Source organism: Macaca fascicularis, chromosome 5 (assembly GCF_037993035.2).
Source record: "Macaca fascicularis isolate 582-1 chromosome 5, T2T-MFA8v1.1".
Classification (NCBI taxonomy): domain Eukaryota; kingdom Metazoa; phylum Chordata; class Mammalia; order Primates; family Cercopithecidae; genus Macaca; species Macaca fascicularis.
In genome coordinates, this window is record NC_088379.1 from 8,548,178 (window position 1) to 8,571,675 (window position 23,498).

The following is a 23,498-nucleotide window of genomic DNA, read 5'->3' on the forward strand; positions in this document are numbered from 1 at the left end:
GTGGGCAAAGGACATGAACAGACACTTCTCAAAAGAAGATATACATGCAGCCAACAAACATATGAAAAAAAGCTCAACATCACTGATCATTAGAGAAATGCAAATCAAAACCACAGTGAGATACCATCTCATGCCAGTTAGAATGGCGATTACTAAAAAGCCAAAAAACAACAGATGTTGGCGAGGTTGTGGAGAAATAGAAACACTTTTACACTGTTGGTGGGAGTGTAAATTAGTTCCACCATTGTGGAAGATGGTGTGGCAATCCTCAAAGAACTAGAGGCAGAAATACCATTTGACGCAGCAATCCCATTAGTGGGTATCTACCCAAAGAAATATAAATCATTCTGTTATAAAGATACATGTGTGCATACATTCATTGCAGGACTATTCACAATAGCAAAGACATGGAATCAACCTAAATGCCCATCAATGATAGACTAGATAAGGAAAATGTGGTACATATACACCATGGAATACTATGCAACCATAAAAAGGAACACGATCATGTCCTTTGCAGGGACATGGATGGAGTTGGAAGCCATTATTCTCAGCAAACTGACACAAGAACAGAAAACCAAACATTGCCTGTTCTCATTTGTAAGTGGGAGCTGAATGATGAGAACACATGGACACGTGTTGGGGGAGCAACACTCACTGGGGACTGTCGAAGTGGGGACTGGTGGGAGGGAGAGCATCAGGAAGAATAGCTAATGGATACTGGGCTTAACTCCTAGGTGATGGGATGATCTGTGCAGCAAACCACCATGGCACGCGTTTACCTATGTAACAGACCTGCACATCCTGCGCATTTACCCCAGAACTTAAAATAAAAGTTGAAGAAAAAAAAATTTTTTGTTGTTACACAGCAGTTCCTTCTTGTTAAGTTCAAAATAATCCTGACATTTTAGAATATGGCACTCCTGGTCTCCAAGTAACAAACTTCATATATATATTTTTTATATAATCTTTGTGCAACACAAGAAAAAAACAAGATTTTCACCGAACTTTTGGGATGCTGTCAAGTGAAATACAGGATATGTGCCATAAATGGGAGGCAAGAAGTGACAGTTCAGAGATAGGTTGTTGTATTCTAGAGAAGCAAAACTGGGGGATATGGTGAGGTCCACATATGACATACTTAAGACACCATGAACAGACAAAAAACAAAAACAAAATAACGGTGGTTTCAGATATGAGCCCTAAGTTGAAGTCCTAAAAGCAGGTGCTTTTCACATGGGCACTTCAGTGTCCTGTGCACTAGGGGGAGTGTCAGCCATGATGCATTTTATTTAGTGGTGATTAATAATTCTCCTGAGCAGTGATAGAAAGCTAGCTAGTATTGAAGTTAAAAACATCCTATATTTGGACTCAGAATGCCTTTTACTTTTGTGTTAGGATAGCCAAGGTCATTTGTTCTGAGGTTGCCTCTGTGGCATGGTGACGGATCAGTGGTAAGCATGCAGTAAATATGGAATGCTTCCTTTACAGGCTAGAACATAAGGGACTAGGAGACTTGTATATTTTTCTAGCTAGCTGCCGCTTTGTAACTTTTTTTTTTTTTTACTGTGAATATATTTTATTTAGTCATTTTTGTTTACAATTGAAACTCTGGGAATTCAAAATTAACATCCTTGCCCGTGAGCTTCTTAGAGACACCAGAAAAAGTTTCAACCTGTGTTCCACGTTGTTCTGCTGGGCTTTGTCCAAATGAACCTTTTTGAGCTGGCTGCCATCCAGTTTCACGTGGATTCTCTTGCCCACAATTTCACTTGGGAAGATCAAGTCCTCAAGGATTGCGTCATGCACGCTGTCGAGAGAACGCTCCTGGGATGTTTTTGCTTATTTTTTGTGTGGCTTTTTCGAATTGGCTTAGGCAGAATTCTCCTCTGAGTGATAAAGACAATATGCTTTCCACTGAACTTTTTCTCCAGCTCGCATACTAGCCGGACTTGGATTTTCTGAAATGATTTCAGTTGAGGAATGGGAACAAAGATTATGATAGCTTTCTGACCACCACCAACTTCAATTTCCTTGGCTGCCATAATATTCAGCTCCGTGAGCTGAGCCTTGAGGTCCGAGTTCATTTCCAGCTCCAGAAGAGCCTGGGAGATGCCGGACTCTTAACAGTACACTGTAAAGTATGGGTTGTTTACCCTCATTGCATGGCTGACTGAGAGCTGCTGCCGAGCATCAAGAGGGAGTGTCATACTGCACATCGCAAGCAACACAGTGTACTGTGTTGCCAGCATTCTTTGGAACTCATCTGGCTTCTCGCCGCTGGGCTTCACGATCTTGGTGCTCCAAGAGAACATGGCCTTCTCCTTGCTGAGCACAGGCTTAGGAAGAGCTGCTTTTTAAAAATTTAAGTGTTATTTGTAGATTAACATACAGTAAGCTTGACCTTTTTGCTAATACAGTTCTATGAATTTTAGCATTTTATGTACAATAGTCCCATCCCCCACCTTATCCATAGTTTAATTTTCCACAGTTTCAGTTACTCGTGGTCAACTGTGGTTTGAATTTTATCCTCTCAGTTCATCACAAAAAGAAAGGTGATTACAGTACAATAAGATACTTGGAGAGAAAGAGACCACATTCATATAACTTACGAGAATTCTTCTATTTTATTATTATTGCATTTATTCTCTAACTGTACCTAATTTGTAAATTAAACTTTATCATAGGTATGTATGTATAGAAAAAACATAGTATCTAGAGAGTTCAATGCTATCCTTGGTTTCAGGCATCCACTGGGGGTTCTGTACTCTCTCCCTTTGTGTGTATGTGTGTTTTGTATAACCACTTCACAATTAGGATGCAGAACAGTTCCATCTCCCTTCAGAAACTCCCATGCTGTCGTTTTGTAGTCACCGCCACTCCCCTGAACCCACAAACTGTTCTCCATTGCTATAATTTTGTCTTTTCAATAACATCATATAAATGGGATCATATATACCCTTTGAAACTGACTTCTTTTAGTCAACATAATGCCTTTAAGGTTGATTCTAGATGTGTGTGTATCAATAGTTCCTTCTTTATTGCTAAGTACTATCCATTGTATGGAGGTACTACAATTATCTATCACCTGTTGAAGGACATTTGGGTTGTATCTAGTTTTTGGCAATTATGAATAGAACTGCTACAAATGTTTGTGTGCAGATTTTTGCATGAGCATACATTTTCATTTCTCTAGGGCAAATACCTAGGGGTAAGATTCCTAGGTGAGTGTGTGTTTAATGGTATAAGAAACTGCCTTACACAAATGTTCATAGCAGCATCATTCATAATAATCAAATAGTGAAAACCATCTGAGTGTTCATCAACTAATGAATGGATAAATAAAATGTATATCCATACAATGGAATATTATTCGGCAATAAAAAATGAAGTACTGATACCTGCTACAATATGGATAAACCTTGAAAATATGCTAAATTAAAAAAAAAAAAAACAGGAACCAAGGGCCACCTATTGCGTAATTCCATTTACACATAGTCTCTAACTTTCTAAGGTTCAGGACATGATTTTTCAACTTTCACAGTGCTGTAAAAGTGATAAGCATTCAGTAGAAACCATACTTGATTTTTTGTTTTTGTTTTTTGAGACAGAGTCTCTGTCACCCAGGCTGGAGTGCAGTGCTTGATGTCAGCTCACTGCAACCTCCACCTCCCAGGTTCAAGCGATTGTCATGCCTTAGCCTCCTGAGTAGCTGGGATTACAGATGTGCACCACCACGCCTGGCTGATTTTTTTTTTTTTTTAAGCAGAGATGGGGTTTCGCCATGTTGACCAGGCTGGTATCGAACACCTGACCTCAAGTGATTCGCCTGCCTTGGCCTGCCAGAGTGCTGGAATTACAGGCATGAGCCACTGCACCCAGCCCATACTTCGAGTTTTGGATTTTGATTTTTTCCCAGGCTAGCGATGTGCAGTATGTCACTCCCTTTTGATGCTCCTCAGCAGCTCTCAGTCAACCATGCAATTATGAGGGTAAACAACCCATACTTTACAGTGTACTGTGTTGCCAGCATTCTTTGAATATGACTTTGTCCAACTGTAGGTAAATACTTCAATAAGTGTACTGAGCACGCTTAAGGTAGGCAAGGCTAAACTGTGATGTTTGGTAGGTTAGGTGTATTAAATGCATTTTTGACTTCCCATATTTTCAATTTATGATGGATTTATTGGGACATAACCCCACCATAAATGAAGGAATCACTGTATATGAAATGTCCAGAACAGGCAAATCCATAGAGTTAGAAAGTTAATCGATTGCCCAGAATTGTGGATGTTGGGGGAAATGGGGAGTGACCACTAATGGGTATGGGATTTTGGGGGTGATGAAAATTTTCTAAAACGGATTGGGGAGATATAATTGCACAACTTTCGAATATACTAAAAACCATGGAATTGCACAATTTACATGGGTGAATTGTTTGCTATGTGAATTGGAGCTCAATAAGTCTACTATATTTTTTAAACTGCTGCTTATTTTCTAATGTGGCTGTACAATTTTGTGCTCCCACCAACAATGTATGAGAATTCTAGTTATTCCACATTCTCACCAGCACTTGGTATTGTTAGTATTTTTTATTTCAGCTATTTTAGTAGGTGTGTAGTGACACATCATTGTTAATTAGCATTTCTCTAATAGCTAATGAGGCCAAACATCTTTCATGTGCCCCTTTGCCTTCTTTAGTGAAGTGTCTGTTCAAGTCTTTTGCTCAATTTTAGTTTAGTTTTTTGTTTTCTTAGTTTTGAGTTTGAGAGTACTTTGTACATTCTGAACAACAAGTCCTTTGTCATGTGTATAATTTGCAAATATTTTCTCTTAGTCTCCCATTTAACTTCACTTTTCCTTCTCTGAAAGTAAATACTTCTTGCTGAGTTTCGAGTGGTATCAGAGCTTTATTGTCTGTGTACTCCTGTATCCTGAGTGCCTCATAGAGTCTGGCACAAAACAGATATTCAGTTAATATTTAATGGATGAATGAATGAATGAATGAATGCGCTGTTTTCACTGATAAGCAACAGATTTTTTTTTTTCTGAGAAATAATAAATATTTAAGTAGATCTGAGTAGATCATTTTCCAGATTACAACATTTCCTTCCAGGCATCTCTTTAGAAAAAAAAAAAAAATAATATCTACTATAGATTAGAAAGCATGGCATGATCCAGCTTGATTTGTTGAACATTTCATGTTCTCTCCACCTCACAGCCTTTACATATGCTGTTCTTCTGTTTCAGAGAGCTCTCATGGTATGCTTATGTTTTTGCTTCATAGAATTTTATTTGTAAATATTTGTTTAGTGTTTTTCTCCCTACTAGATGTGTAAGTCAGTGACTTTTACACATTTTTATTCATGTATCCCCTAAAAGAATTTTGAAAAAAAACTGAGTAACCTCTCATATGTATCTATCAATCTGACATCTATAATTCTTCATTGTAAGTTTAAATAATTGCAAAGGATATAATTTTCAGTGCACTATAAAACTTGACATTTTAAGCGGAACTAAAAAGTTCCACTCTTTTAAATATATCTCATGGAATCTGAATACCATATTTGATATCCACCATCATTTGTTGAAAAAAAATTCTTAAAAAAACTTTACAGTCATCAGTTTTACAACCTTTTTCTTCTTGAACTCACATTTCCATTTCATTTTCCCCACATAATGTCCTATCCCAGTTTATGCTTGGAAATGTTTTTTAAATTTTTATTAAAGTAATTTTTAGGGAGCAGCTTGTTTTTGGTTACATGGATAAGTTCTTTAGTGGTGATTTCTGAGATTTTGGTGCTCCTGTCACCCAGAAATCTTTTCTTGATCATTTTATCATATTTTTGTGCCACAGAAATAGATATGCAAATTGAAATTTAATTTTAAAAAAAATTTCCAATGATGACCAAAAGTCTCTAAGTGTTGTATGTTGTGTTGTTCCATGTTGAGTTACCTTTGTAATTATTACTAGTGTATGTGGATTAAACGACAACAGTAAAAATACACTATTTTATCAGTAGAGCCTCTCAAGGTGATGCATGGGTTTAGTTTTTGCTACCTAGGTTGTGTGCAAGTAGACGAATATCACTTTTTTAAAGAATCTGACAAGGTTTAATATCAATTTCATTCTTAGCTTTCATTTCTTAGAGACGTAAGAGCTGAGAACCCTGGTTTACGTAAACAAGGAGATTAGAAGGGAGCTTTTGTTAGGGCACTGCCACTCCACTCACTTCTTGGAACTTCCTCTGAATTACAAGCCAAAACTGCATTAACTTTTTTTTATGACCTGTCAGATGACAACTCAGTTAGATTCTCTATTAATTTTGTTGGATGGAAAAAAATTGGGAGCCCTTGACTTGTGAGAGGCTCTGTTGTCCAGTCATTAGAGTCATTCACGTTCTCAGCTTCCCCAGGATTTCTGAGCGTCGTTATGGTTGAGGTTTTTATATCCAGGACAGTGCAGCATAGTGGGGGCGGGTTTGGTGAGAACTCTGTGTTTGTGTTCTGAAGTAGGAGAAGGAGATTGCATCGAGCATGTGGGAAAGTAGAGCCAATGAAATGTGGGTTATGGCAGGTTCTCATGCAGAGCTGCGTAGGAAGAAGACAGATAAAGGTTGGGGATCTAGACATCAGTTCCCTTAAAATTACATGTGCCCCATACACCTTAGCAATTCAGCCTCCACTTCCAGGGATCCCCATCCCTCCACTGTGTGGACTGCTGCTGAAAGCTACAACAGGGAAAAGAGCTGTGTATTTTTTTTTTTTCCTTCAATGCAATTTCCTCAACTCAAGGCATCTAGTAATAACTCAATAAATTTTTTTTTCACTGATATTGAATACTGGGAAAAACTTTTTATATAAAATTTGACTCCAAATCTGTGAACCTTTTCAGTTTCATTTGAAAAGATATAAAAGGGAAAGTTTTATCCTTGAGTAGTCTTTTATGCCATGAAGTTAATTTTCAAGAATAGAAATATTCTTTTACAAGTAAAGTTTTTATTGACTCCTAGCTTCTTGCTAACTTAGTAACACTGCCAATTTCCCTAAATTCTTTTTCTCTGTTTTCCCAATTGCATTGTTTTAGTTATTTTTTACTGTTTTTCAAGTAGTAAGGCTCCACTCAAATTCTTTACTAAAACAATGTTAGGGTGTTTTTGGTACATTTTATACTAATGTAATTTTCACAAGATTAAAAAAATAGTGTTGTCATTTGTTTCCCTTTGCCCTATAGTGCTTTCGAGGTATCTGGCAGATACTTTTAGGTATATTACACCTAATAGAGGTCTTTGTGTGTACGTCAAATGAGTATGTTCTATGCTGTTTAGACATATTAACTGCAGATTGGCAGCTTCATCTTTCCGATAATGTGCAGGTTCTTAATGCTTAGGAGTATCCTGGAGGTTTTTGTTTTTCTGAGAAAATCTAATACAGATTTTCAGTTGCCTTTTAAAATGCTATACTTCTCTAGGAAACCTTATCTTTAATATAGCATCTGGTTTTCTGTGAAGTTACAAGTTTGAATCAGAATTTCCAGCTGTGCAATCTAGTTTTATGGAGCCTGAATTGAGAATAAAAAACTGGGTTACGTATTAAAATACCAGAAGTAAATGTTATCTTTCTTTTTATAAAACAGCATGACAATTGTATTTAAGTATTTCCAATTTGCAGAATTATTGTTCATGAACTGCTTCCAGAGAAGCAAGATTAAATAACAGCTGAACAGCTTTAAGTGAATAGGTTACATTATATTCTTCTGTTAGTGTCTTGTGAACCTAAACTCAGTGTCTCCACAGCAAAAGATAAGAATCATAGAATGTTAGAACGCAAAACAGCCTGAGAGGTCATGTAGTGTGACTCCCCTCATTTTCCAGATGAGGAAACTGAGGTCTTATCGTGTAGAGAAGATATTAATAATTACTAACGAGTGAAATAATTGGGTTTAATTGCGTTGGAATAATCATGTTGTTCACTGTTTTAAAATGCAGTCATTCTGACAGACAGTGAGAGGGAGTTGGCAGCAATGGTCCCAGAGTGTGGCCTGCCTGCCTCGGAGGCTGGGGGCGGTACTGTGAGGCAAACAGAATGAGAAACCATGTAGCAAAAATGTGGCTGTTTTCAGAAATGCTCCTAACTTTTAACTTTGTAACTCCTTTTTAAAGCTGTTATGTTAAGGAATGACAAAATCAGACAAAGGTTCAGTGTATAAAAATACTCTGGTATAGTTTGGCAAAAAGATGTTCATTATAGCATAGTTTGTCCTTATAAAAAATTAGAAGAAACAAACTAGGTGTTCAACAACAGAGAAACTGTTAAATTATGGTAAAATTTTTATTTATTTATTTATTTTTTTTTTTTGAGACAGAGTCTTGCTGTTGTTGGCCTGGGCTGAAGTGCAATGGTGCCATCTCAGCTCACTGCTACCTCTGCCTCCTGGGTTCTAGCAGTTGTCCTGCTTCAGCCTCCCAAGTAGCTGAGGGTACAGGCGCCCACCACCATGCCTGGCTAATTTTTGTGTTTTTTAGTAGAGATAGGGTTTGACCATGTTGGTCAGCCTGGTCTTGAACTCCTGACCTCAGGTCATCCACCCGCCTTGGCCTCCCAAAGTGCTGGGATTACAGGTGTGAGCCACTGCACCTGACTAAATTATGGTAAATTTTAACAATGAAATGTTATGTAGCCATTAAAGGTAATTTTTTAGAAGAATTTGTAACTACAAGGGGATGTACTCATTATGGTGTTGAGTAAAGTAAGTAGAATATAGAAATTACATGTCATATGGTTTGCTTATATGAGGGCCATACGGTCATCCCTTGGCATCCTCAGGGGATTGGCGTCAGGACTGCCTGTGGACACCAAACTCTGTGGATGCTCAGGTCGCTGATAAAAAGGTGTAGTATTTGTGTATAACCTACAGACATCCTCCTGTTTATTTCTCTGGATTACTTATAAAACCCAATACAATGTATGTACTTCATGAATAGTTGTTAGGCTGTTTTGGTTAGAGAATAGTAACAAGAAAAAAATCTACACATGTTCAGTACAGGTGCAACCATCTTTTTTAAAAAATATTTTCCATCCGTGGTTGGTTGAATCCACGGATCTGGATGTGGAACCCATGGCCACACAGGGTCAAGTTATGTGCATAAAATGGAAAAGAATATATTACAGTGATGAAAGAGTTTCTTTCTAGGTGATGTTATTATGGACTGATTTTATTTTCCTCCTTGTATTTTGCATATCTCATAAACTCTCCACTATAAGCAGAAAATAAGGTTGGAGAAAAGAAATTTTAAACATAATTGAAGAGCTAAATTTTTTTGTGACACCAAGTGATAGAAAACTCTGAAAATCCCATTGAAGATAGGATCATAGACACATAGTCCCTGATGCCTGTGCTGGTATAGTCACACACGGCTGCCTCACCTCTGCCCCCATGGTGAGGATCCCAGTGGTTGGGGACAGTGACCCATTTGGAACATGAGCAGTTGGGTCAAATCCACAAATAACTGTTTTAAACAGCCGTCATTTTATTTGAAAAAAAAAAAAAAAGTCGATTTGAAAAGCCATTTCCCCCCACTGAACGAACATTCCTTTATTCTTTCATTTAGCAAGCAGTTCGGAGTGCCTACTCGTTAGTTCCTCTGACTTGAAGATAACATTCTGCTACTAGTGATTTTTTTGCCCAGGGATTGTTGAAATTTTCATAAATCTCCTTGACAGAATGTTCTATTGTATAAGTGACTTGACAGTTCCTGTTCTCACCTGGTTCGGGTTTAATGATTAAGTTGGATTAACTATTGAATAATGAATGTTTGTGTAGAAGCCAATCAGTGAATACCTGTGAATCCAAAAATGCAGCTTTAATCAGTGCTAGGCTTGGTTGGATCCATATTGCTGTTTCTTTGCAGTACAACATGGGCAAGCAGCTGTGCAAATGAAATGCTGTTTTTCTAAAAGGTAAGTTTTTCCAGAGCACAGTATGGTTTTCTTTGCTTTCAGAATTCTTTGAAAAATCTTTGAATATTTTGAAGTCCTCCATTCCACTTTATAATTTCAAATTAATAACTTCTTACTACTGTAATTTCATACGTTTTATACTACCCCCAGGAAAAAAAGTATTTACTTACTTCACATTTCTGATATTGATTTCAGTTGGTCTCATTCCACATTACAATCATGGCTTTCCATTCCACAAGGTATGGTTTAGGGTTGTGTTTCAAATTTGAAATGGGTTGTGCATTAATAAAGCTACTGTTTTTAATTTGAAAGAAAAGATCTTTTAAGGAAAGTTTGTTAGGCACTAGGATAAATTTTTGAAATGTTTGTCTTACGTAAATTCATGATAGCCTCAAATTGTCATTCCTCTCCTAAGAAGTGGCACTTTCAGCTTCTTCATTTGCCGATTTGGCTTAGTTGTATATTTTGTTTCATATGCCATAACCAAGGAATTGTAGAGCTAGTATATGCTATCTACGTGAACTTTGTCTTCTTGCAAAAATAACCCTAAATTCTATGAAATAGGTGATGTCTTACTTATTCTTAAAGACCTTCAGAGATAGAAATTCTGTATTCTTCCTAGTGTTTAGTTTCTTTCGTTGTCTACATCTTTCTTTCTCTTTTTATTGAATAAAAAAACCTAGATCTTTTTCTTAAAACTTAAACTGCTTTGCTATTTGATTTATGCTTACATTAATATAATCTTTTATTATGCTCCTTAAATGTCCTGATTTCCTATTTTGTGTTAGCTGATGGTTTTGCTCTGACAATAGTGTTTGTACACCAGTGAATTAGTATCACAAAACTGTTCTCCTTGGAGAGATTATGAAGTCTTTGATTTTGGATTGGACCAATGATATAGATAGTCCAAACACAGGTGCTTATTTTTATTTACTTATTCAGTAAATATTAATGGAGTACATATTATGTGCCAGTCTTTGGGCTGAGGATTGAAGATACCAAACAAACAAAAACCACCAGTGCTACTGTGTTCTAATTTAGTGTTTTAAGATGTAGCAAGTCTAATAGGGACACGTTTCTGATATCTTGGCAGTAAAATTATTTTGGGCGGTTTATTATCATCATTGATCTTATTATCCAGTACGATTTTGCGAAGAAAAGTCACTGCAAATCTACTTGCTTCTTTTTGCTGGGAGTGCCTCCCTTCAGGAAAAAAAAAAAAAAAAAAAATCTAAAAAGAAAAAAAGCTTTCAACTTTAGGGAAGACATACATACATGAGTTGTAAGTTTTTCTTTATGAAAAACAGCATGCACTGAGTTTCTGTGGAACAAGAATTCCCCTTATCTAGAAAAGGATGACTAAGTTTGAATTTCCTAATTAATATAGTTATTAAAGTCTTACGTGACTAATTTTAGTACGTAGGAAAGCACAACATCGCTCTTTACATGAATTGGTAATCATCCCTTTCTTTGACAGACCATAGACCTTAGATAGAAACACCTATGAATACATTCTCTCTGGACAGAGGCATATTATCTCCTTACATTCTTGTGTCTTGGAAGGTAAAGTTGATGTTAGTTTACCTCTGCAGGAACAAGATAAATTTTATTCTAAATACAGTTGATACATCTCAGGAAAATAGGACAAGGTGATTCTGAGGATCGGCGAACAATTTTTTTATCGGCAGATCTTATTTGTGTTTAGGGCAGTGATAACATGGTAGGCAGTATGGACAGGAGTTAGGTGCGAAGATTCTAGAGACAGATTAACTGGGTTTTAATCCATTTATACTGTGTACTAGCTGAGGGACATTGAGCACAGTACTTAACCTTTATGGGCCTCAGTTTTCTCCTGTGTAAAATCGGGATAATCGGTTTTCTCATGTATAAAATAATGACAACCTTATTAGGTCATTAATGAGGATTAAATGAGTTAATGTCTGTAGGACAGTATAAAACTCTGGTGCATAGTGTTACATAAGTGATTTTGAGTGAGTGAGTAGACATTTAGTTATTCATTGCTGTTTTCAGTTTTAATCACATGTTGTAATAAAGTAACATGTTCTAGTTCCAGGGCCTGATCAGTCAGTGATGATTAAGTACAACATTTCTCCCCCTGGTTTTTCTGCCATGATGGTGCATTGTAAGCATTTTAGAAAACAGAAGTCTGTGCTCCTCCTTGGCATATTGTCCAGTAATCCTGGGAATTCAGCCTGTACTTCTGAGAGTAAATTGGAGGTCGAGCTATCCTGACCCCATACGAAGGAGACCTTCTTGTACTGGGGAGTGTGGGAGTCATCTTGTCTTCCCCGCGCCCCTGGCCCTGGAGCCGGAGAGAGGATCCTGGGCAGTGTCCACCGTGGGCCAGTACAGCCAATCCAGGGCCTAGATTTGGAGCCATCATACTCACAAACTGCTCTGGTTGAAACGCTGGCTTTGTGGGGTTTGTTTCACGTAAAACATGAAGACGCCCACCCTGACATTGTCTAGGCACTCTACTTAAGTCTTCTTTAGATGCAGGCTAGTTTGTCCTGGCCTTATGAAGGAGTTCTCCCCACCTCCTTCGACGGGTATGTAAGTTGCTGCTTCCCATGCATATCATCTAGTTATTTCAGGCATCTGTTCTTTTTTGCATCCCAAGTGCTTAAGGCTTACAGAATTTTAGTCTCCTGCATGACACCATAGTGTAACATGACTGGTGGTAGTTTTTTCCCCAGACTCATGGTGAGACAGCTGTTTAGCATAGAAAGGATTAGAGAGAAGATGTCAGCCTTTCTACCCACGGTTGGATTGGGCGGCACCATCCAAGGCTTAAGAATGACATGCAGAAGCTCCTGATTATAAAATAGCACAAATATGTTAGGCCTAAACTTTTCCTCCTTAGCAGAAAGGCTTGGGTAAGCTCAGTGGGTGGTGTGGGAGAGTGGATGTTGCATTAGAAAGGGTAGAGACTGCAAAGACAGGGCCACAAGTGAGGAATCCAAGAGTTAAGCTGATGGGGTGAGTGAAAGGGAGTGAATTTAGGAGCCCTTAAAGATGTAGAAGCTGGAGGACTTGATAGCAGGTTGGCTGGAGTGGTTCAGCAGGAGACAGTGATCAGCTGTGAGGCTGTTCACATAACCAAGACACAGGATCTCACTGGACTGTGTTTGGAGATGGGGGATTATCAGGTTGTGAGAGCCTCAGCGATTTTTGGGTGCCAGTTCATCCTGCTGCCTAGGCCTCTCCCTTACCTCACCACTGGCATTGCTATTTAAGAAATCAGTGTTCATCTCGCTTATTGGCAGCCTTGGCAAGTCCCTCGGACACTCAGTTTCTTCATTTTTAAATGGAGGATCTTATATTATTTGCTTTACCTTTATCTTGGAAATGTAAAGAATTTATAGAAAGAGAGAAATCTCGTTTTTGAAAGTGTATATGGAAAATGTAAACGTGCCTTAATGAAGGTACATTATTTAAGGAAATATAGTTCAACTATAGGATTAAAAAATTGCATTATCTGATAATCATAGATGTTCTTATTCACCTTCCCAGTATTTGAAACATAAATAATTTTTAGAGCCTGTAATGGGAATATGGACAGATAGTACCACTGCTCTGCTATTCTATTTTGCATTTTAACTTGTTCGATTTCTTTGCACTAGGATTAAAAACTTGAGTTAACTCAACAAAATGCATTTGCCTAAAAATGAATTTTATTAGGTTATTTTCCTGTTTAAAAATTTGGTCTGGGGGAGGTGCTGGAGATGGACTACTATAAGATTATCTTTTTTTTTTTTTTTTTTTGCATTTAAGTATACAATTTAAATATAAAAGAAAGCAAGCCAAGGCAGGAGGATCTCCAGAGGCCAGGAGTTTGAAAGCAGCATGGGCAACATAGCAAGACCTTGTCTCTCCAAAAAAAAAAAATTAGCCAGACATGCGTGCCCGTAGTCCCAGCTACTTGAGAGGCTGAGGCGGATGGGTTGCTTGAGCCTAGAAGTTTGAGGCTGCGTTGAGGTGTGATCATGTCACAGCACAGCAGCATGTGTGATGGAGCAAGACCTTGTCTCAAAAAGAAAGAGAAAGAGAGAGAGAAGAGAAGAGAAAAGAAAGAAGAAAGCTGCCATCTTGTGTCTCCATCGTTTGTAAGAGAACATTTTAACATTGTTGGCTTACAGAATTCCTTCACTAGACATTTGAGGTCTTCCAATATTAGCCTAGTACTTACATATGCCAGGCACTTTTCTAGGCCCTTTGCATTTCATCCTCACACACACTCTGAGGCATGTACTATTATCTTTCCCATTTTACAAGTGAGGAAACTGAGGCAATGGCAGGTTAAGTAAGTTTGGAATGCTGTATAGTTCATGAATGTCAGCCTGTGTTAGCTCCCGGCAGTCTGATTCCAAAGTCCATGCTCAGCCACTTTCCTGTGGCTCCTGCAGCAGTGGCTCTCAACCCTGATTGTACATTAGAATCATCTGGGGGCCTGATGGAGCAGGGTGGGGAAGGGATAAATAACTTCTACAGGGCCCTACATGAGACCACTCAGATCTTCCCTCTTCTGCTTTCAGGTTAAAAGTTACTCTGTCTCTGTTTTCTAGACCTTTGTAATCTCTTCTTGCCTTAATTTCTTGGCACATGTGGGGCTCCTAATGACCTTGTGCAATTAAGGACATACAGCTTTTTGGTTTAGTGCTGTAAGACAGGCACCATGGAGATAGGGAGATGCTTGCCACCTATATGTAACCTGTGCACAACATTTTACACATAACCTGGCGCTTGATTGTTAATTCCTCAGCATGTGATTCAATATATTGTTATTTTTGCATCAGGGGAAGAACATGGATAGTTAATAAGATAGATCTAGGATTAAATAGCAAGTCTAACATATCTGAGCCACACTGTTCTTACCTATAAAATGGGAGAAGTGAGAATATTAGAGGACCCTTGTGGAGATTCAGTGAAATATGCAATACGCTCTGTAATGTAGTCATCAGAAACGAATGCTAAATACATTCCCTTGTGAGTGAAGCACACCAAGAAGACTTGGATATGAAAAATCACTTGAAACTATACTGTTCAGTCTTCAGTCAGATGCAAGAAGCCAGGGAATTTGGGGAGCTGGAATAGACCTAGGGATCAGGGAATGCAGTCTCTTCATTTTATTAGCAAGGATTGAAGCCTGGAGAAGGAACTTGACCAAGGGTACACTGTGAGCCCAAATATGTATACAGTACAATATGTAGTGTACAAATAGTTAATACATACTTTCTTGGTGCTGTGATCATTATTAGTTTTTACTTCGTAGCGTTTGTCTTCTCTGTCACCTCAGTGTGCTCATGTATATGTTATGTAACCCTCAAAACAATTTTGTAGGCCTAGCTTACCTGACCCCAGTGTAAGACTTTGAGATAAAATCCTTAAGGATACTACCATGGGATATGGGCCTATGGAGGTACTGAAAAATAACATATATTTACCTTGTTGACTTTTCTTGCATGAGAGGGAAAAGAGTTAAAGACACTCAAACCATGTATGCTTGAAAGCCCACGAACCTCTTTCCAGTTCTTCTGTTTTCCCAAGAAAATGAGCCTGTTGTATCTTCATAATTTCTTGCATGTATAAGATTAAAAACAGAGGGGAATGAAGATATTCCAACTATATTTCTAGTAGAACACCAACATTTTGTTTTTGTAACCATGTTGTAAAAACTTCAAAACAGCATTACGCTCTGCAGTTACTTTTAAACCATTATTAATATTTTCTATTGATGCTTTAGTATAGATTTTTAGATTTTTAGATTTCTAGTATTGTTGATTATTATAATTTGAATTAAAAGTGAAAATTCATGATATGTACTTGGAGGACCAGTTGCTGTGGAAGTGTGCAGCCTACAATGAAGATAATAAGATGCGTCATTTGAATCAGTATTTCTCCCACCTAACAATATTTCTCCCACCTAAACAAAAACAATTTTTTTCTATCATAGAGGAATAGTTTTTAGAACTACCAAGGTGAATATGCTGTAGTGTCAATTAAATACAGTGGAAACTACCTACAATTTACAATTCCTAATCACTTTCTGTCTCTTTCTGCAACTCATTACATGTACCACAATGCCTTGATTCCCTTAAGTGCCTAGTAAATTTTCTCTTTGTAGGACTGTGGAATTAGCCATGGGCAGTGTGGGAGGAAAATGCCTTTGCCTTTTCCAAAAATTGGGGTTGCGTAGAGAAAATGATAATGTGTAGCATTTTTAGTGGTGCCTAAATGTGTATGGAGAAACACCTACTTCAGGCCTCTCCAAAGACTTTGATTGTCTGAAAGCAGAAATATTTGCAGTTTGACTTTACTTGGTGTTTACAGTACACTTTCTGAGCACTTTATGGATATTTAATATTTTATGACATGATCAGCAGTATCTTTTTTTCCAAATAAGTGGGTTTTTAAAAATATAATAATAGGAATCAGAATGTGGCTAACTTTTAAAATTATTTATTATGCAGAGAAAAATCTGAAGCCATGAATTTTAAATCTCATGTAAGTTAAATTTGGAAGTATGCAGATTTGCCCAGAATCCGAATTTCATAAGCCTTGAAAACTTTGACATTTTAAAAATATTTGAGGAGTTTGTCATTACCATCTCTTAAATGCACACATTTTTTTCAGGCTACTCGGGAAGAGAGTGGCTAAGCAGAGCATTGTAGAGTGCCCCAGACATCCTCTACTGGTTTCTAAATCTGAAATAAACTTCTTAGTCATATGGTGATAAGCAGAATTCAGAACATGTCTCTTTTTTAAAGCATGTGAAATAGAAAGTGATAGTAATCACAAAATGAAATTTGATTTATGATGTGTTGATGGATCGTCATACTAAGACACGCTGAAAATTATTTTCAGTTTCCTAATAAAAACAAAGTGAGTTCCCCTATGAGTGATTCTCCTAATTGTTATTGTTAAATGCTTTTCTTTATGCTTTTTTTCTTGCTCACACTCAGATAATCTACAACATTGTTTGAATGCTGTGTTTCACTTTCTTTTCTTACGAAAGGTTTTCAGTGAGTATAGTCCCTGAGCGAATCCCTTCCCACAAAGGACTTAACTTTCTATGCGCACAATTCAAAAGTCAATTACATGTGTGTGATTCATTGATCACGAAGAGTACCACCTTGAGTTAAAACACTTACACTCTGTGGAAAATTCTTTCTGTTCAAAAGAAGGTTCTTATTTCTAAGAACGAGCTCTGATTTTAATTAAATAAAGAGCATTTTATGCAATTTTTCTCTAAAGCTTAAGATTAATTTCTATGGTTACTAGGGATATAAATCTCTAGATTGCTTTAAAACAAAGATTTTTGTTTGGGAGAGACTTGACAGCTCCCTATAAGAGAAGCTATTACTTAATTTTTCTTTCCTAAGTTTAAACACATAAAAATATTTGTAATGATACCCCAAAGGCATCATAAAAATGTAAAATAATTATACTCTAAAATATCTAAAATTACAGGAAATAGACCTCATTTTAAAAAATGAACTGAGATTCATGGCTGGGTAACCGGGGTGTGACATACTTCAAAACCAGAATCTCTTGTCAGGATACTTTTAGTTTTTTAATGGCTAAAAAAAAGAAGTCTTTTGTCAATCATAAAAACTTTAAAATATGTTCATTCTATTAGGAAATCTTACTTTTTAGTTTCTTTACCTTTAACTTATGTTACACTGTGGATGCACTAGATAGATCCCTTTGAGAGGCACATTTCAGTCTTTAGAATTAGATGGCATCACTAGGCTTGTGATCAACTATATCACAAGACAACCATTAGACTGTTTTTAATGATTATTTTTTAAAAGTACATAGCCATTTTCTAAACAGCTTCGAAAAAAGGCAGCATAAATCGTTTCCAGTGTTTTACTTACCCAAAGTATACTTCCTCTTTCGGTAGATAATGTTAACTGGTAAATTGTTCCCAGGTTAAAGGTTTGTCATATTTTAATAAATGTAGTGTAAAATCTATAGTAGAGACACTTCAAGGAAAAAACCCTCAACGTTTTCAGTAAATGAAATTAATATATATCCTTTTTCCTACGTTAGTATTATGGTATCATTTCTTTTGTTATTTTTATTTACTAAAACTTTAATTGAGCCTGATATAGTAAAACATCCTCATGTTTTTAGGAAAAGTGAAATTAGATTTATAAAATGTCCAGAGTGAAGTTTTGAAAGAAATGGCATTTTGTATATAATATGGATGAATGCTGTTGAGGCTAGACGTGCTTGTAGTTTAAAACATGCCTGATCCGGGAATGCTTTGCATTAAATGAGTTTATATTTTGAGAGCAAAACGGGGAAAGAAAACACTTTCCCGCTTTTTTTTTTTTAAGAGACAAGAAAATTAAGTTGAATGCATATATTGAAAGTGCTATAAGCTGAATGTTTGGACAACAAAAGTAAACACTGATTATTACAAATGTACATTTGGACCACTTTGCTTTTATCTTTCAAGCAAAACATTTCCCACAGTTTTTGTGGGTTTTTATTTAAGTTGGGAAAACTTTGGAAGTTTGTGTGAAAGTATAAATAAGTTTGGAAATGTAATGATTAGAGTTTGATAATAAACATGCAAAAGCAAATGGGAAACTCTATTCAAGTCAGATGTAACTTTTAATAATGTTTTCTCTAAAAATGTATTTGCAGAGAGAAGAACAGTGATTTATGTGGATTTGAAACAAAGACTTTGGCTGTAATTTGAAATAAAGGTTAAATGTGAATTATTCAGCATGAACGTGGATAAAGTTTTTTGTTTTTAAGAGCTTCCTTAGTGATTGTTATAGGAGTCTCTGTGCCCTTTTCCAATTATGGGCACAGAAATTTTGCATGTATTTATAGATTCCATGTAAAAAACAAAATCCTTAGTGTCCAATAAGTTTTAAGCTGCATTTTACAAAATAAGCATCTGTAGAGAATCTTTTGGAGAAAAAACAGGAGGGAAAATGTTTTAGTTTGTGTAATTATTGAAATATACCACAGTATAGAGAATGAATAAAAATTTAAAACCTTAATCTGAAATTTGTTTTAAATCTCATTGTTATAAGATTGACCTCACAATTGCAAATCGGCATTTTGTGTTCAGTACAACTCCAATTCTTAAGGAAATTTGTCTGTTCTACTAGAGTAATAGTGTAAGTGTAGGAAGATGCCCCCTTTGGCTATTGTTACATATGGGCCGTTTTGAAAATAGTGGTCATGCTAATATTTGATCAGATAATGCTAACTAATGCTGTAGAGCTTTCGAAAGATTTCTTGAACATTGTGAAGTTTTGCTTTCCTTTCTTAGGTACATGACTATATGTATCTCTTAAAAGTGTATATGTATTTGTAGGGGGCAGATAGTGTTACATGTTTATTATAAATTTATTACTTACAAGTTGATATGTGATTTTGAGTGAAATTCATTGCAATAAGAATGAAAATTTTTTGTATGTATGGTGTTTCAAATGCTTTACCTAATTAATTGTCTGAAAAACTGTTAAAGGGAGTTTAAATTGCATGTACTAGTTTTACATTTAAAGCTTTCACAGTGAGCTGAATTCAGATACAGGACCTTATTTTTTTTGTTCAAAGAAAGTACGAGCTCATGTAGAATGAAAAGATATAATTTGAGTCTCAAAATCAAAAGCTTTAATATACTGCTCAGGACCTATTATTTTTCTAGTAGTTTTCACACATTTTTTTTCTAGCAAATGTTATGGAGTGATTATTTTATGTTATTTTGAACACTTAAGTAGCAATCCATTTTTAGCAGACGAGCCCTCATTTTGTAAAACCAAGCTGTTGGCAATTTGCTAGTTTCTTTAAATTCTAGAAACCACTAAGTTTTACCTTTTCATTTTTTTTCCAGGCAAAGAAGATGTTGTTAGACCATTCTGTAACTTATTTCTTGAAATAATATTTTCTGGCTGGTGTGGTGGCTCATGCCTATAATCCCAGCACTTTGGGAGGCTGGGGCAGGCAGATTGCTTGAGCCCAGGAGTCTGAGACCAGCCTGGGCAACATGGCAAGACCTCGTCTCTACCAAAAAAAAAAAAAAAAAAAAAAGATTGTTTTGCATGTGTATTGAAGTGCTTTGAGTTTCTTGCCTTGTTTACTCCAAAGACGATCATAATGACTTTCTTCATTATGGGAAAAAGGAAAAAAGGAATCTATATATTTTTGAGGACAGGGAATGATGAAGCAAGACCCTGGCTTTTGCTTGGAATTTGTACATTTGTATTATTGGTCAAGGCCAACATACTCTGCATTTTATTCCCATTCACTTAGTTGAAAGATGACTTTGGAGGCAAGGCCATATATCTTGTTACCAAACCCTCTTTCTCAGAACTTCAAGATAAAATGAACATTCATTCCTTTGCGTTTGTTTTTGCTAAAAGAGAAAAAAATCAGTTTGAATAAAGCGAAAACATTTCTACTTTTGGGGTTTGAATGTTAACAAAGCAGTTGAGAGTAAATTATTGACATCTATCAAGCAGAATGGTTGTTGAACGTATGTTCTTGCTATGCGCCACTCGAAGTTGCTTTTGCTATTCTCTTTGCTGATGTGAAGCAGAAACTGAACAAGGTAACGGTTTTGATGGTGAGATTAGAGGTAGCCAGGCTGACTGTCTCCTGGCTCTTAGAGACCCTTATAAGCTCAGGGCCACCCCCTCCCCTTGTTTAGATATTACTTGCTCTTTTGAGTTTCAGATTACAGGAGCAATTGATCTGCATGACCTATCTTAAGAACTTTAACTTTGCAGTGGAAACTTAAACCAAATGTATATCCTCTAGAGACAAATCATCTTAAAACTAGGCTGTTGTCATTTTAATGTACGGTACTGCTCACTGAGGAACAGTGTGGTGGAGAGCACCACCTAGTGGATGGGACCCATACTTGCTGGGCTGGGTAGGAGATTTCATCTACATTGATGTAACTCTTGCCCTTGTCTTGCAAATAAGTGATTTTTAATCTTCCTCCTAGCACATGTTTTTAACTAGCGCTAGGACCCCAGGAGAATGAGATTGGGAGCAGTTGTGATACGTCAGTTTTCTTTGTAGTTTTCACACTGCTATAGGTGTATGTACTGGTGATTGACATCTCCACGTTTTCTCCTTATAAGCTGATATTATAATTCAAACAAAGCTTTTTTTTTTTTTTTTTTTTGGTCAGTAGGGAAGTATTTAGTCTTTGGGGATTTTGTGTTTTTGAGTGCTCATGTTCAACCTCAGTAGTAAGAGATGGCTTTGGATAGAACCTGTTTGTTGCCACAAACTTTATGCTATGCTGATAGTCTGTTCACCTCACAAAAGGAGGAGTTGCTGCTGATTATAAACTGTAGGTCATAAATTGTTGCCTGCTTATTATAGAGACTATGTGCCTTTTGAGTGTACTAAAATATTTGCAAAAATTAGATGAAACAATTCCACATTACCAAAAAAAAACCAACTTTTAACACATAATGACCACAAATTTTAGGTACAGCCATTCCTTGATATTTTTTTTAGAATGTCAAATTCTTGATAAAATGTATCACCCCTTCGTTTGTTGAATGTTCCTAGACATTTGTTGAGCTAGGAACTATGCCAGGCTTTGGGAATCCAAAGTGAACAAGACATAGTTCTTTTTGGACTTAGAATTTTTTAAAGTTTTAAAATTCTTCAACACAAAAAGGAGTGAACATATTCCTGAGATGTGGAATGTACTATGATGGGGTATAAATGCATTTGTTTGCTTAATATTTTCCGACATCTGGCAAATGCTTTTGAAGAAACTGCTAAATAAAATTGATGGATTTGTTTTCATGGGTTTGGCAGGTAGGAGGCGTCAGAAGGCTGCAGATAACACCTCTTTGGTTTCGTTCTTCACTGAGTTTTATCCTCGGAGAGCCCAAGTTTGGAGGCATAGAGTGAAGAATTTAAGAGCACAGGCTTAGAGTCTATTCCAGAGTATAGACCCTGACTTTTCAACTTGCCAGGTGTATGCCTTTGGGCTAGTGTACTCATCTGTTTTCTCATTTGTTGTGAGGATTCAATGAGATAGTCTACACAATGGGTTTAACACAGTATCTGACACATAGGAAACACTAAATGTTCAGTATGGGTTTAACACAGTGTCCGACACATAGGAAACACTCAATGTTCAATATGATTTATTATGATGATGATTTGGAAGTTTATTATGATGATGATTTGGATGATTCAGTGTAGGTGGTTCTCATGGTACACTCAGTCTTTCCCCACCACCTGCAGGCCCCAGATCCCTACTTAGTGTGACTGGTTAGTGCGACCATGCAGGCAAACCCCCACTGATGGCCAGCAGATGTCTGTGAGTGCTGAGCTGGAAAGTTCTTCCTTATGCAGATGATGTTTACAGAAAGAGTATACCCTCGTGTGTCTCGTGTGTGTGTGTGTGTGTGTATGTGTGTGTGTGGAATAGTGTTTACAATCAGAGGTACTTAACCTGATGTCCATGAACCAAAAGCCTCTGAAGCTCAAGATGACAGGCAGAAAGTTTTTTGTTTCTGTGTATGTGTTTATTTCTTTTATAGAAGAGATCAGATTCATAGCTTTTGTCAGGATCTCAAAGGCATCTGTGCCCCTAAAAAGGTCAAGAACTATACTTTAGATGACCGTGACTCTGTGTAAGGCCACTGGAGAAATTTAAAATACAGTCCCCTCTTAGAAAGTGAAACTCAAATATGAATTTTGCACTATTTGTTTTTGAAGATATGTAAATAATTTTAAAGATAGAGTTGATATTTTGAGGAAGTCAAATATGAGTAAAATGTTTTTTCCTCTCGCCCCTCTTGTCAAGGTTCTGAAGAATTTTAAGAGCAAGAAAAAGTTAAGAATACAGGCTATGGAGTGGACCTAATTTCAAATACAGCTCCGATACTTCCTAATGAGTCCTCAAGCCAGTTAACTTGGCCTCTCTCCTCTGTAAAAGAGGAATGCTGGGGGTACCTGCCTCCTAAGTTTATAATGAGGATTAAATGCAATAATCTGTAAAAAGTCCTTAAAATTCTTCTTGGCATATAGTAAGTACTATAATAGTGCTTGCTGTGATCATTTTTGTTGCATATTCACTCAAAAACATTTCTAATGTATCCACATTAGTTGCCTGTTATGAATTGTCAAGGTAATTCTTTTCTTGTCTGTTTTACCTCCATCTTATTGGCATGTGAATAATATTTTTAATTTCTTATGAGCAGACTTTCCAAAGTTCTGCAGCTGAATTGCCCTAAGTCAGATAGCCTCAGTAACTGAGAATCCCAAATGTACCTGGAGCCTTAGAATGATTTTGGAAGCTTTGGAAAGCATAAAAGTAGAAAGAAACTGACAGGGTTGGTGGTAGGAGCTTTCAAATTGATTGAACACCCAAAAATTATCTAGAATTTCTGAGCTGGAAAGCATTTGGGGGATCTTTCCATCTGACCTTTGAAGCACACAGGTGAGAATCGTGCATCACCTGGTGACTCCAAGGTCATAGAACTAGCTGGGGGTTACCATGTGCCTGCAGT

General features: G+C 36.8%; 1 protein-coding gene and 1 pseudogene across 5 annotated transcripts in view; one reads left to right on the top strand and one right to left on the bottom strand.

Moving 5' to 3' along the window:
• Positions 1-23,498, top strand: part of STX18 (syntaxin 18) — a 126,124-nt gene that overhangs the window by 34,011 nt on the left and 68,615 nt on the right. The gene's annotated exons all lie outside the window — the stretch shown is intronic.
• On the bottom strand, positions 1,552-2,315 carry LOC102127125 (small ribosomal subunit protein eS7-like; annotated as a pseudogene).